The sequence below is a fragment of the Ooceraea biroi genome, chromosome 7, assembly GCF_003672135.1.
Source record: "Ooceraea biroi isolate clonal line C1 chromosome 7, Obir_v5.4, whole genome shotgun sequence".
NCBI lineage: Eukaryota > Metazoa > Arthropoda > Insecta > Hymenoptera > Formicidae > Ooceraea > Ooceraea biroi.
Genome location: NC_039512.1, coordinates 3371233 through 3386070, shown reverse-complemented (window position 1 = coordinate 3386070; position 14838 = coordinate 3371233). Strand labels below are relative to the sequence as shown.

Below are 14838 nucleotides of genomic sequence, written 5' to 3'. Positions count from 1 at the left end.
TTGGCTCTTGTATGTGGACACCAATATTTGCATGACAATTTGGACGTCACGCGCGACGCTCATCTTACACCTACTTCTGACAGAAAGCGAGCCACACGCATGCACGTACGCTGTCATAACGGTATTATCAGACCCGAATTTCCAACTGCCGAAATTGCAACTCGGCGTTGAGGCAAAAATCTTAATTTTATTATATTGGGTCGGCCAAAAAGTAATTGCGTTTTTTTCCAATACATGGACATACATGTCTTGAAATGTAACTAACTTCATTCTAAACCGCAAATTCATTATGTAGGTTAACAACTCACAGTTCAAGCTTGTTTTAGAAAAAGAAAGTACACGATTTCGTTAACAATTGTTTCTTTGCCGTCGATTTCAAAATGGAAAATCAAAAAGAATATTTTCGTCATATTTTGTTTTATTACTTCCGAAAAGGGAAAAACGCTGTGCAAGCTCATAAAAAGTTATGTGATGTATATGGCGAAAATGCTTTAAAACTGCGGCAGTGTCAAAATTGGTTTACTAAATTTCGATCTGGAGATTTTAATGTGAAAGATGCACCACGCTCAGGAAGGCCAATCGAAATTGATGATGACAAAATAAAGGCACTGATCGATTCCAATCGGCGTTTAACGACACGAGAGATTGCTGAGAATCTTAACATATCGAAATCGAGTGTTGAAAACCATTTAAAACGACTTGGATACATTAGTAAGCTCGATATTTGGGTAGCACATGAGCTCAAAGAAATTCATCTCACTAAGCGTATTGACATCTGCGATTCTCTTTTGAAACGTGAGGAAAATGATCGATTTTTGAAACGTATGATAACAGGCGACGAAAAATCGATCGTCTACAACAACGTCAAACGAAAAAGATCGTGGAGCAAGCGTGATGAACCTGCTCAAAGCACTTGAAAAGCAGATATTCACCAAAGAAAGATTATGCTGTCAGTCTGGTGGGACTTTAAAGGTATCGTGTATTTTGAGCTGCTTGCAAGGAATCAAACCATTAATTCAGACGTATACTGTCGTCAACTGGATAAATTAAATGATGCCATCAAACAGAAACGTCGAGAATTGGTGAATCGCAAAGGTGTTGTGTTTCACCATGATAACGCTAGACCACGTACAAGTTTGGTCACTCGTGAAAAATTGTTGCAGCTTGGATGGGATGTGTTACCATGATGTTACCACATCCACCATATTCGCCAGACCTGGCACCATCAGATTACCATTCGTTTCGTTCTTTGCAAAACGCCTTGAATGGTAAAACCTTTACTGCTGATGAGGATATGAAATCGTTGTTGGAATTGTTTTTTGCTGAAAAAGATAAGAACTTTTTTGAGCGCGGAATCATGAAGTTGCCTGAAAAATGGCAAAAGATAATCAAACAAAATGGACAATATATTGTTTAATAAAGTTTTTGTTTCCCATGAAAAATTCGCCTTTTATTTATATAAAAAAAAACGCAATTACTTTTTGGCCAATCCAATAGAATTGTTACCTAGATATTATATAATATCATGTTTAGATCACTTAATACTTTCGCAGATAAATAGCGAAACGTTTCGACGCATTTACGGTACAGTGTTAATTAAAGGAAAGAAATAATACGCGTAACGCATCGGTGCAACGTTAACCAGCTTATCGCCTCCTCGGACACGCACGAAATATGTTTTACGATTAAATAATCGAGGAAGTATCGAAGAAAAGATGCAAAGCGTGAACGTTATCGCAATCGCTTATCTAAACAATGCAACTCTAAATAATTAATTTAGCCATTGAGAAATCCGATACAACTTCTGTAGAGCGTGTTAGAACGCGTCAGTGATGTGCTACTGCTCACTCCTCTCAACAAATTCATTTAATTAGATAGTGTATCTAACATATAAAATAATAAAAATAAAAAGATGATTTACACGGAAGCATAATCGCTACATAAGCATATATACAACATATTAAATATTGTACATACCTAGAAGCCACTTGAGTAATTTATTTGTGAAAGTATCGGCGCGTCCACTTTACTGCAACCTCATTATACTTACTCGATCGTATTCACGACTTCCTCTAGTGCAAATCGCGACCCGTATAATGCTACCCATCAGTCTCGTACACCTCATCCTACATCCTAAGAAATGATAGCGTGTACGAGCGCTAGCTCTAGCGTATAATAGAGAAGTCCGCATTGGACGTGATCGCATATGATGTGTGCTGGTCGTGATCGCGGCCGTGCAATTAATGGAACCCGTATTTCTCAGAGGTCCGTAAATAAATCGGAAATAGGGAGAATTAGTAGTTATCAAGAACGAGTCAAGCTCCTTTCATTTCAATTTTAAATTGCAGCAGCTTCTTGCAAGTCTCTTCGCCGAGATAGTACGCGAACCTTGGATCGCGTCAAGTCTTGGATCACATTTTGCTCATTGAAGAATTTCTTTGACTGAAGAATCTCGTTAACATGAAAATTTAGGAGAGAATGATGTAGTCCATCAAGTGTGCAAATTAATTCGAATCTTTTCTTACAGAAATCAAACTTGATTTAGGCTATAAAAAAAAGTAATGCAACTTTAAGTTTTAAAATAATTCCCATTATTTTCTATGACTTTGTACCAGTTTTCGATTAAATACTTTAAATTAAAACAACTATTTAGGAGTTAAGGTAAAACTAAGTGCACCGAATTAATTAAAACTTTTAATATTTCGTAATTTATTTTGATGTCAAATTATGGTGACCGCTAATTACTCATATTACGGTGAAACATGACGGATTTCGGACATTTCACATAGGACTCGCAAAGCGTTCGCAAAATATGTGCCGGCCGAATAAAGCGAGAGAACCGCACGAGCAACTTCGACTTCTGCTGCAAAAATCTCTACCGGTGTAATTAAGCGATTCAGGTGAGCAGGGGGTCGAACTCCGCGGGCATAGAGTTCTAATTACCCACGCATTAATTGCCGACTGTGATCACATAAGTAAGCCTCGAGCGGTTTTGTCGGAATCGCGCGGTGACGGACTCGGTTTTACTCCCCTTGTGCCTGGAACCGCGTTTTTTTTTCTCTCTCTCTCTCTCTCTCTCTCTTTCCCTGTACCATGGTGCGACGTGAAACGCTTAGAAAGTTTAAGCTAAGCACTTTTCCCGCCGTGAACGGAAAGGCTGAGAACGTTGCGCTCGTCCAGGAATGCGAATTGCGCGGAGGCCGCCGTTCACGCACAATTGTCCATATTACGTCTCGATCAGGCCTGATATCCCGAGTGATGCTTACTTTCGCGAGTGCTGATGGGGAAGTGCATCTATCTGGGTAGAACCGGGGCCCCGTGAGCTCGCGATTCCTCTTTTTGTTCTTCTTCTTCGATAGCTAGAGAAAGCAGCTCGACTAAGGTCAAATGGAAGAATCGCGTCGAACCGCTGGAAGACTCTCTATATTTAAGCGTTTTCGCGCGGTGGATGCTGATGCAGCTGATCAGACTTTATGAGGAGGGGACAAGTTCAATGTTCATGTAGTAAAAGTCGAGAGATGAAAGAATGATGAATAAATTGATCACTTTTCTGTAATCAGAACCTTTTTTAAAATAGGTACAAAAAAAGCGCCAAGTATACGCGCCCGAAGTTTAAAGTTAGAAGTTAGAGGATTAAAGTTATTATAAAAAGTTATTATAAAAATCTGTTGTCACTATTGAAACTTAGAATAGATTATAGTGAAATAAATTATAGCTGAATGTAACTACTTTTGTTCTCTCAAAACGTACAAATTGCAAAACATGAAATTGCGAGAGTGATGCTGAATGTGGAACATTTGGTGCAGAGTTGTAACTAATGCTGCGTTGTAACTTAATTGAAATCGTAACGTTGCGCCGGTTAATTTGTGGTCCGAGGGAATCCGCAGCACGTAGCTTTTAATAGCCGACTTTCTTAAGTTACATTCGTTTTTCGACGGAATTTGCTTGACGCGGCGATTATTCGACCTGATTCCGAAGTTTGTTGTAGGTGCAAAGTGGCTATCAATTTCACCGCTAATAAGGTGCAATTTACGCGCTGAGCGGATCTTTATATCAACATCGCAGCTTACCGCAGCAGCTGCTGCTGCTGCTGCGATTTTGTCTTGTTCTCGCTATTACGCGAATGCGTGGGGTTAATCGTGCGTAATCGCGAAATTCGATCCATGCATCGGCGAGCAGCACCTGCAGCAAATATGAAATGCTACTAGCTGTCCATATGACAGGTTTATCGTAATTAGGGCGTGGTGAAAGTAACACTTGCCAAAATAATTCAAAGCGCCACTTTTTCACTTCTCGTATCGCTTCTCGTTAGTTTTATTATGGAAGGAATTCCGCAGCAGCGAAAAAGTGTCTCGTAAAAATGAAACCGCCGGCGGTGATTCTGCAGCAACGATTTCGGTTCACGAGAGAAATTGGATCCTCACGAGCTCGTTTCCGTTCGAACGAAAATTTACGAGCTGATAATAATAATACTTGACTATAGCATCAATTACAGCATACAATTACAATACTTACACATAAGTAAGATACATTTTGTGAAACTCGTGAAAATCTCATTTACTTATTCTCGGAGTTATCTTTTCCTTTCGAAATCTATTAGAGAGAGTATTTCCGAATCGCGTCGCGCACTCTCACGCTCTCTTGAGATGAGGAGAAAAACCTATCTCGTCTCATCTCGTGGCGTTTAGAAACTCATCATGATCAGGCCGGCGTCGTCCTCGCCTTTGGCGAAACGGCCGTCCGGGAGACGGAAGGACACGACGACGACGACGAGGAGGCGCGTGACGAGGAATGACAGCGACGATGATCGGGGAGAGCCGTTTAATTGCAATCGCGACGTTGAAGCTCGTAATTGCGACGCGAGTGAAAATTAAATCGCCAGTTAAGTAGAGCACGGAGCGGAGTCGTGCGCGCTCGCAGCAAAAATTGCACGCCGCAACCCTGGAATTAGGCGTTTGCGAGGAGCTGCACTCGCGAGCGCCGTCCATCGCGCGTGTCTCGCGATCCTCGCGGATTTAATTGAGCCTTAATTAACGCCGCGAGGACGACCCCGCTGCCGATTCGGATTCATCGTCGCTCGCGACGATTTCTCCGTGACCGTCGGCCTGCGTGCGATCCTGCCGGACGTCACGACACGAGGAAGCAGTATCCACACGGCGGATAATCGATCGAAGATCCCGGAAACAGTCTCGTTTCGCGATGACACGGTCCGCTAGTGGCGATAATCGAAACTCTCAAAGCGGAAACGGCGAGCCTCGCCTTGCTCGAGGAATCGAGACAAAGGAATCGCTCATGCAAATGGATGCAGCCCTGACATTTCGCTCGCGAGTTTCACCGGTTCTTGAGAAGTGTAGAAGATGCAGATCTCGTGGACGCGATACTGATTTTTAAAGAAGCTGTACGCTCCGTCTGAACGTAGGGTCATTGAAAGTTGATTTCCGAAATAGATGCCAAATGTGACAGGCATTTATTGCAGCGGCGCAATTATTACAGGATGAACCGCCTATTTGTCTTTCATTTTTTAATTGAATAGGATTCATAAGTAAACTTTTTTATGAATTTCAATATAATTGTTTGTTAATAGTGATCTAAAGTTATTCACTGGCTGGATATTGTATATCTGGGCTCCTAAAATAGTTCTGTCAAATTCGATATTGTTCAGGTTTAATTTGAAACATTGATTGGCGCTAAAATAAACTGCCAGGTTCAACTGGATTTTGATATTTCTTCTAAATGATTATGCATAATTATTAATCGTCTAGGTTATTTCAGGCACGTCAATATGAAATTATTTATTTATGAAAAATTCTCCTCTGATTGCTCCTTGACATACAAAGAACAAAATTAGAGCATTCGTAATTCATTTAATGGCTATTTTCTACGATGACGGAGTCTGACAAGTGCGGTCTAGATTCTAAACCTAACAAGAGTAAATCTAAATTATTTAAATCAGAAACATTTTAAGATGAAATTAAATAAATAAAAAAATTAAATTAAATTACAATTTTAATATAAAAACAATAAATGAAGATAAGATTAAATAAATGGTGATGTTTAATCATATTTTTATCGAAATATTTTTAACTTACTTGTATGTCAATATTATTATCATATATCACATATCACAATATCATTATCATTATCACATTTAAAGCACAAATATAATGTTAGAGAATAAATTAAAAACGTAAAAAATATCTGTATTAGCTCAATAAATAAATATTAATATAATATTTATATCTAGATTAGTATATTATCTATACCTAGATATGTTATCCGTTAAATACATCATTGTCTAAATTTTAGCGAGCATTAAACTATTTTTGCAGGTACTGATTTATAAGCAATCACAAGTAGTAACACAGTGTAAAGTTTCGATAAAAAGAATTCACATCAAAGGCGCAATACAAACAATTCTGCAATACATAAGCCCCTCCTTAACTCTTAACGAGTGCATTCTCCAAATTTTTCAGAGCGTATTACATGTAAACGCGGAAGATTCCAGCGCGCCGTCATTCATCCACGTGTTTAACCAAACTTCACCGTGCATTAACAACAAAGCGCTAAACTCTTGACCAACGAGAAGAGCAACGCGAACAAGCTTAAACCGTAAATTTTCACTGATGCGCGCTGACAGTTGAGATATTGGACGGCCGAATGATTCCATTGAGCGCTAAGAACGGATTCCTTCGGGCAGAAGGGACCATCGATTTCGCAGGTAGAAGAGACGGACAGGTAGAAATGCGCGCATAACTCACCAGAATTTTTATGGATGGCCCGTCAGTCTTCCGGGTGGGTTGCCAATCGTTCGGCCGGGACACGAGTTCGCGTCCGCTTTCCGGGCGAAATTCCGTATTACTGGAAGCGAGCACCGCCGCTGTGAAACGTCGACTTTACGACCGGTCGAAAGTACCTACCGGGCGAGCGGCGAGCCGCTCCGCGGTTTCTACAACACAACTGGCTTTCGAGAATTCCTGCTTGGAATGCCCACGAGGAGGAACGGTATACACGATACCACCTCGGCCGTGCCTACCTCGGCGGAATGGAAAAGGCACGGCAAGGTGGGCATCTTCTTGCCTCCTCCGCGCCTTGCCGCCGCGCCTACGGTCACGTGCGCGCTTCTCGCATCGCACCGCAATAATTCAGATGCACCATCGATTGTCACGGGGCATCCTCGAGATTCGAGGATCATTATGAGCTTTAGAACGCGTGTGAATTTGTTAGAAGAAACCGATGAGGGATTGCATTTGGAAGTGGCATGTTTGAAGTTCGATGTTGCTTGTATATCAAATTTGTTTCTGTTGAATCCGCTGTTACGGAGGGTCTGATCCCGCTTTCAATCGTATTTTGGTTAGAGGATTAAATGTTCGTCGGATTTATTTATCTCCCTCACTGATCTGTGTGATTTTTAATTAAAAATCATGATTTGATATTAATGTAAAGCTATTTCGATTCCATATTGGAAAGGAATTTTAAATCTGAATTGAAAGAATTATTGTACATGCATATTTGTTGAATATTGTTTGTTTGTCGTCAACAGGCGGCACATTAAAAAAGTTTGCATCATGAAATAATAAACTGGCAATTGGCAATCGTTCGCATTGCCTCGGGCGTTCATGATTTTGTAACTACGTTGGGCAGTTATGTAAAGTAAGCGGCAACGCTAAGAAGAGTTGAGTCGCAGATGCGGAATGTGGATATTTCTTTCCACACGACGAATCTGCGTCGATCATTAATCATCACGTGCTATTTATGTCACGCAATATGACGGTGTATAACTGTGAAATTATTTATGCCAGTCATATATTGCACGCTCGTAAGCCGATGCGATATTGTGTTTAAATCGGTACGCATGCATTAATCATTAGAAAAATAATTTAGACGTTACATAGAAATTATTTATATTGATAATGTATTAATTTAATTGACACGTGATTATAGCAGTTCTACTTTTTAAACGTGTGCTCTTGAAAATTCTCTCGATATTGTAAGCTAACTTTTTTGACAGAATAATATTTTTAAAAAATTATGCAACATACATGTTAACGACATTCATAAACCAACAAGATTCGTTACGTCAGAGATATAATCTTTGTCAACATAGACACACAATGCAACGCGCGATGTAATCTATCCATAGCGTGCGCGACTATGAGAAGTAATTATCTTTTCGTGGACTATGTGTAACACAGTTGCATAAATCGTGGGAAGCGCCCACGGGATTGCTCCATAAACAATTGCAGAGATTCTTCTCATAAAGAGCAAGTAGTCATTAAGTCCGCTAAGACACGATGCGTGATATAATTCATAATTCATTTCTCTCATGCATGTTTTATTTCACATATATCGATTCGTTAATACATGCACACATACATAATTACAATTGCATTGTATTAAATCAAATAAATAGTATAAATTGCACGATGTATTATATTAACTATGTAATAAATAGATAGCATAGGGATTGTATAACATTAGCCTATTAAGTTACCAATCAATTTGCAATGTTCAATTAATAATAATCAGTTAATAATATCGGCTTCAACGAAACCTCGACGAGGTCTGTGGAAAATCAGAGTGACTAATTATCTAATTATCTAACAACCTCAGCTTAATATTATACCATTTTTCCTTCCCTCAAAAAATCTCTTTATGTTTCTCACAACGCGTACAAAAAAAGACAACTCGCAACCTCGTAAGGGTGGGAATTCGCGGGCAATTAATAATAATCAGTTAATAACATCGGCTTCAACGAAACCTCGACGAGGTCTGTGGAAAATCAGAGTGACTAATTATCTAATTATCTAACAACCTCAGTTTAATATTATACCATTTTTCCTTCCCTCAAAAAATCTCTTTATGTTTCTCACAACGCGTACAAAAAAGACAACTCGCAACCTCGTAAGGGTGGGAATTCGCGGGCAATTAATAATAATCAGTTAATAACATCGGCTTCAACGAAACCTCGACGAGGTCTGTGGAAAATCAGAGTGACTAATTATCTAATTATCTAACAACCTCAGCTTAATATTATACCATTTTTCCTTCCCTCAAAAAATCTCTTTATGTTTCTCACAACGCGTACAAAAAAGACAACTCGCAACCTCGTAAGGGTGGGAATCCGCGGGCAACAGCGGCGGCAGCTAATCTTCGTAATTCACCCCGCGGAAAAAATTCTAAAGGGGATCCGCGGCCGCATTAACGGAAACATTAGCGGGATTTGAAACTGCGTAAATCGCGCGGGCTTGCTGAAGCGTAATAACGCGCGCTAGTATAACAGGCGGAGTTCGGATAATCTCTTGATCGCACTCGAGGATCGGAGTGCGCTCAATCTCGCGAGAGCTTTCTCCAGAATGAAGATTATTTTTACGATTATGCATACCGCCGATATGCGTTAACCGCACGCGGTATTCCAAAGTTGAAGCGAGCTCTCAAGCGATCTGCTAATTAGCGAGATAAATTCCCGAATAATAACGACAAAATACAACAAAATCATCGCACGCGTTAGCAGGTGCATCGCGAATTCGATATTTGCAACGTCGTGCTGGCCGTCCGGTGACCTCGACACGAATCATAATTCGTGTAATTCGATTCCCAATCCACGGTGCATTCCACACCGAACGTCGATATTTAATGATCGTTTATGAGTGCGTATGTATGTATGTATATGTATAAAAATCTAGATAAAATATTTGAAATTCTTAGAATATAGAATGAATCGCTCCACTGATCATTCCCGTGGGAACGTAACCAATATATTGTTTCATTATCTCTCCGATTTTGTACACGAGGCTTGTGAATATGCCTCTGGCAAGAAACATTAACCAGAGTACACTTACAATAGCATTTGGTACAAAATATTTATTAAACTTTTTAGCTAAAAATTTAGAATTTGGAGATGTACCTATATACAGGGTGGCCCATTTTAATTTATACAGTCGATTTTTTAAAAAAACTAAAAGAGATACGAAAAAATGTTTCAGACAGACATGTCACGATTTCGAGGGGGACATAAGATGATACCATTGATTTGACCTTGAATAGTCGTTTGAAGGTCACGCGAAGATCACCTTCAATTTCTTAAATTGAAACCCCAACTTTTTATTGCAGATTCTTATTCTCCATCGAAAAGTAAGTAACTTTTGTCTGAAACATTTTTCCGAAAAATGTCATCTTATGTCCTTAAAATGTCCTCAAAACTCATCTTGAAGATCATTTTAAGGACATAAGATGACATTTTTCGGAAAAATGTTTCAAACAAAGGTTGCATGTTTTCTCGCGTAGAATCCGAATCCGTAATAAAAAAATACCATGTCTCATTAAAAAAAAATTTCAGACCGGAAGTTAGAATTTCGATAAACAATGACCCGTCTAGTTGTATCCACATTCTCTGTCGTGTATGGAGATCAACGTTCGAACAGTGTATTGTCGAATACCGATTTACGTAATCACGTTTGACATTGTCGATATTCGACAATACACTGTTCGAACGTTGATCTCCATACACGACAGAGAATGTGGATACAACTAGACGGGTCATTGTTTATCGAAATTCTAACTTCCGGTCTGAAATTTTTTTTTAATGAGACATGGTATTTTTTATTACGGATTCGGATTCTACGCGAGAAAACATGCAACTTTTGTCTGAAACATTTTTCCGAAAAATGTTATCTTATGTCCTTAAAATGATCTTCAAGATGAGTTTTGAGGACATTTTAAGGACATAAGATGACATTTTTCGGAAAAATGTTTCAGACAAAAGTTATTTACTTTTCGATGGAGAATAAGAATCTGCAATAAAAAGTTGGGGTTGCAATTTAAGAAATTGAAGGTGATCTTCGCGTGACCTTCAAACGACTATTCAAGGTCAAACCAATGGTATCATCTTATGTCCCCCTCGAAATCGTGACATGTTTGTCTGAAACATTTTTTCGTATCTCTTTTAGTGTTTTAAAAAATCGACTGTATAAATTAAAATGGGCCACCCTGTATAATCAGTGAACTTATTTTAGCATATGTATGAAACATAACAGTATTTTCGAAATTCGTAAGTCTAAGAGACATCTAAATCTCTTGTTGTGAATCACTGTAATTTACAAACTAGTGCATGCACTAGTTTGCAATCGCTACTCTACAAGCGAAAAAATTGAGCACACTAATGCGTGATGAAATTCCACAGAGTCCATCATAATTCAATGAAAATGGCCTGGAAATGGTGTGGAACAGCCTTTCCTTCTTCAAGGTAAAGAATTCTTTACCTTGTTATATATCCCTCATCGATTGCACTTCAATCTTCACTATAAAGTGAAATTTCAAATGAAAAATCATTTTACTTAATACTTTACACTTTATATTTGCGACGCGATACTGTTATTAAAATTGTTGAACGAATATTTATGTCAGAACAAGATTCACTTTACTCTACTGGCAGCTCAATGGTCCCACGATGAATTGCTCTGCATTATCATGGCGAAGTTTATTTCCGCAATATTTGGCGGACAGTGCTGCGCAATATATTTGCGAACTCTACTCCGCAATGCCTATGCGGAGATTGTTCGCGCGCGTGATATATTTATGGGTTTATTTTAAAACGTATTTTAATTCAATTTAAAAAGCATTTTATGTCTCGAAATGAAATTTATGACGCAAAATATTGTAACACATACACGTACAATGTATAATCGTACCTATCAATGTAATACACGAGATATTGAAATTACGTAATTAAATAGAATAATAAATTTTAGTCGAAAGTTCTTAATGCGCGCGAATAAAATAATAACTGTTATCCTGAATTTTCTTTGACCGTGTGCTGTTAATCACATCTAATTATGTCTCTAATCACATCGCATAATCGAGAAAATCGATGAAAAAAAATAAAAATATCGTGAAAACTTTATAATAACGCGAGAGAGTATTTGCGAAATTTCTATTTTTGCACCTCGACGAAACTTGATTGAACTAACGCATGTGAGACTTATATGCATTCACATATGCATCTCGTATGCACTAAGCTTTTTGATAACGTTCTAAACTAGCAATTTATTGTAATATTTAATTAATAATGTCATACTTGCGTTAATAGTTTTGGATCGAAAATTAATATGGAATGAAAGCGCGACCTCGCTTAATGTAACATTCAAGCTTGTTGATGTTTTATTGTATATTGGCAATTTCAAGAATGGAGCAACATCGGTGTAGAATTTAATATTTCAGCTTATACATGAAAATTTTATTAAAAATCATAATTGTACGACTGTGTATTTCAATTAAGATAATTCTTACCCAGATTCACTTGTAATCACTTTTTGTCGTAATTCGCTGTACAAAAATGCTGATTTAATTACGATTTTTTTAATATTCAGGGCAAAGAGGGCAGTTGTAACGGCCACGAAGGATGGCCGCATTGAAAACTGTAAAATGACGTTGCTCCACGAGGGATTAATGACTGCGAATTGCGAAACGTGTTTCTCATTCCATTCAGGTAATCTATGGCTGTTACCTCCCGCGAAGCTCTCGACAAAATTGTGGTCTGCAATGACCTACATACTACTCAATCGATTCATTTTCTTTCGGCCGTGCTCGATTTGCGCGATTATGGTTGGTTCTTTATGAATCGTAAAATGTGTTGAATAACACGGAAAACACGTGTTAAAATGGAGATGATAAACGGGGGATGTGATTTACGGCGCGCGTGTTCGGCACACTGCATTAATATTTATAACGACATGTGACACTTACGTTATTAAATCTGCCTTTTGTTTAATGTATCGCGATAAGTGATGCGCAATCCCGTTGACTGAATTTCAGTCACGCCCAGCCTCTTTTAATAGTGTGTCATTGTGTGCCAATGCTGCACGGCGGCATAAAATATTTGCCCCCACACGAGTTCTGCATGTTAATCGAACAAACGTGCCCGCACACGCAGCATGGATCTCATATTGACATTGCGTGTCAATTAGCTTATCACTGCGTATCATTGCATGCAAATCGATTTAAGTTTTCGTTAAGTAATATGGCAATACATTTATTTAAAAAATGTGGAAATATTCTTAAAATATGTGTGTAAACACCTTAAGTTAAGAAAATGTCACACACGCAGACATTGTACCATTAACATATTAAATTACACGTAGGAAAGATAATGAATATGAAATTCGAAAATATTTTGCTAAGAGATTAAATTATATATAGAATTATAATTAGTCTTGAATCCTCAGTTTAAAATAAAATAAATAAGGATATAAGTTATAATATTACTTTTTATTAAACTAGTACAACACAGGCGCGCGCTATTTTATTTTTCAATGTTAATAACGTTTTCGAATAATAATATTCATCTATTATTTATTAAAAAATTTTTTTCTTTTTCCGAGGAGTTCTGAGATGTTTATATTATTAATTGGCATATTGCCTAGAGTTCTCTGCTATTGAAAATACCGTAAACTCAGAAATGAAAAAGTTCTAGCCCTTAGAAATTTTTTCTTTTTCCAAGCAGTTCTGAGTTGTTGATATCATTATTTTTTATATTGCCTAGAGTTCTCTGCTATTGAAAATATCGTAAACTCGGAAATGAAAAAGTTCTAGCCCGTAGCCCTATTCTAAAAAAGGCGTTAAAGGTGTTATTTATTTCATCATATTTCATCAATACAAATTTGACAGAATTGACAGCTGCCGTTTTCACGTTCCTAAGAAATAATAAATTAATATAACCGCACTGACAGCCACTATGACATTCTGACATTCGCAACACGAAGTTTAAGTCACACGAAGTTCGAGCCAAGCGAGAGAACCAATCAGCGTCGCAGAAAAGAGGCCTCAATATTCGATAAAAAAGAACTTCACGATGTTAAAACGCCTTTTTTAGAATAGGAATATTTAGCAATTTTCTAAACGTTTTCAAGAATTACTAAGTACACAGCTTTTATTCCGCATATACAGGGTGTCCCGGGTTTTAACCGACAAACTGCGGGAGCATATTCTACTAGTGGAAATAAGAAAAAATTCTTATATCGAGTTTGCTTAGAAATGCTTTATTACAAAGTTATAAACCAATATTGAAAAGAAATATGAGATAAGTAACAACGGAACATAGTGTAGAATTTGCAAGGTCGAAGATGTTATGTTACGTGTATTCACATGTATTCATGTTCACTATGTTGAAACGATTCAGTATGATTGTTACTTTCACAACAGTAGCTGTTAGATTTCAATCGTCGTGTCAACTAGCAATTACTATCAGAATGCCAAAAGTGTTTTCAAATGAGGAATACACTGATATTCATTTCGTGTACGGATTCTGTGACGGAAATGCACGAGCTGCCGTACGAGAGTATCAACGTAGATTTCCTAACAGGAGAGTACCAGATAGATTTAAAGCAACGAATTACTAATTCAGTTACTGAGATGCAACAAACTTTTCAGGAATGTCGTACTGTAACAAATTCTGTACTACGTCGATGTCTAGCTTGTATCGATGTGCAAGGACAACATTTTGAAATGCGTCACTAAATCATTGCGTAGATAACTTTTATTTTTGTGAAAAATCCGTTGTTACTTATCTGATATTTCTTTTCAATATTGGTTTATAACTTTGTAATAAAGCATTTCTAAGCAAACTCGATATATGAATTTTTTCTTATTTCCACTAGTAGAATATACTCCCGCAGTTTGTCGGTTAAAACCCGGGACACCCTGTATATTTAATATATTTTATCGTTGAATATTGCCTTTATAATTCAATTTCTTTTTTAGATGTTTAAACTTCGAATTAGAAGTCCGTTTAAACTTCGCGCGCATTAGGCGCGTCTATGGCAACGCCGCACGCGACGTTGCATC

General features: G+C 37.9%; 1 protein-coding gene and 1 long non-coding RNA gene across 2 annotated transcripts in view; one reads left to right on the top strand and one right to left on the bottom strand.

The window, feature by feature from the left end:
- Positions 1–6994, bottom strand: part of LOC105277598 (D-beta-hydroxybutyrate dehydrogenase, mitochondrial) — a 23074-nt gene extending 16080 nt beyond the window's left edge. The window contains exon 1 of the mRNA XM_011336055.3: positions 6759–6994. The gene's annotated coding sequence lies outside the window, so the exon portion shown is untranslated. The remainder of the gene's footprint in view (positions 1–6758) is intronic.
- Positions 1–14838, top strand: part of LOC109610855 — a 19931-nt gene extending 5093 nt beyond the window's left edge. Inside the window, exons 2-3 of the long non-coding RNA XR_002193164.2 lie at positions 11180–11242; positions 14755–14838. This is a non-coding gene — a long non-coding RNA (uncharacterized LOC109610855). The remainder of the gene's footprint in view (positions 1–11179; positions 11243–14754) is intronic.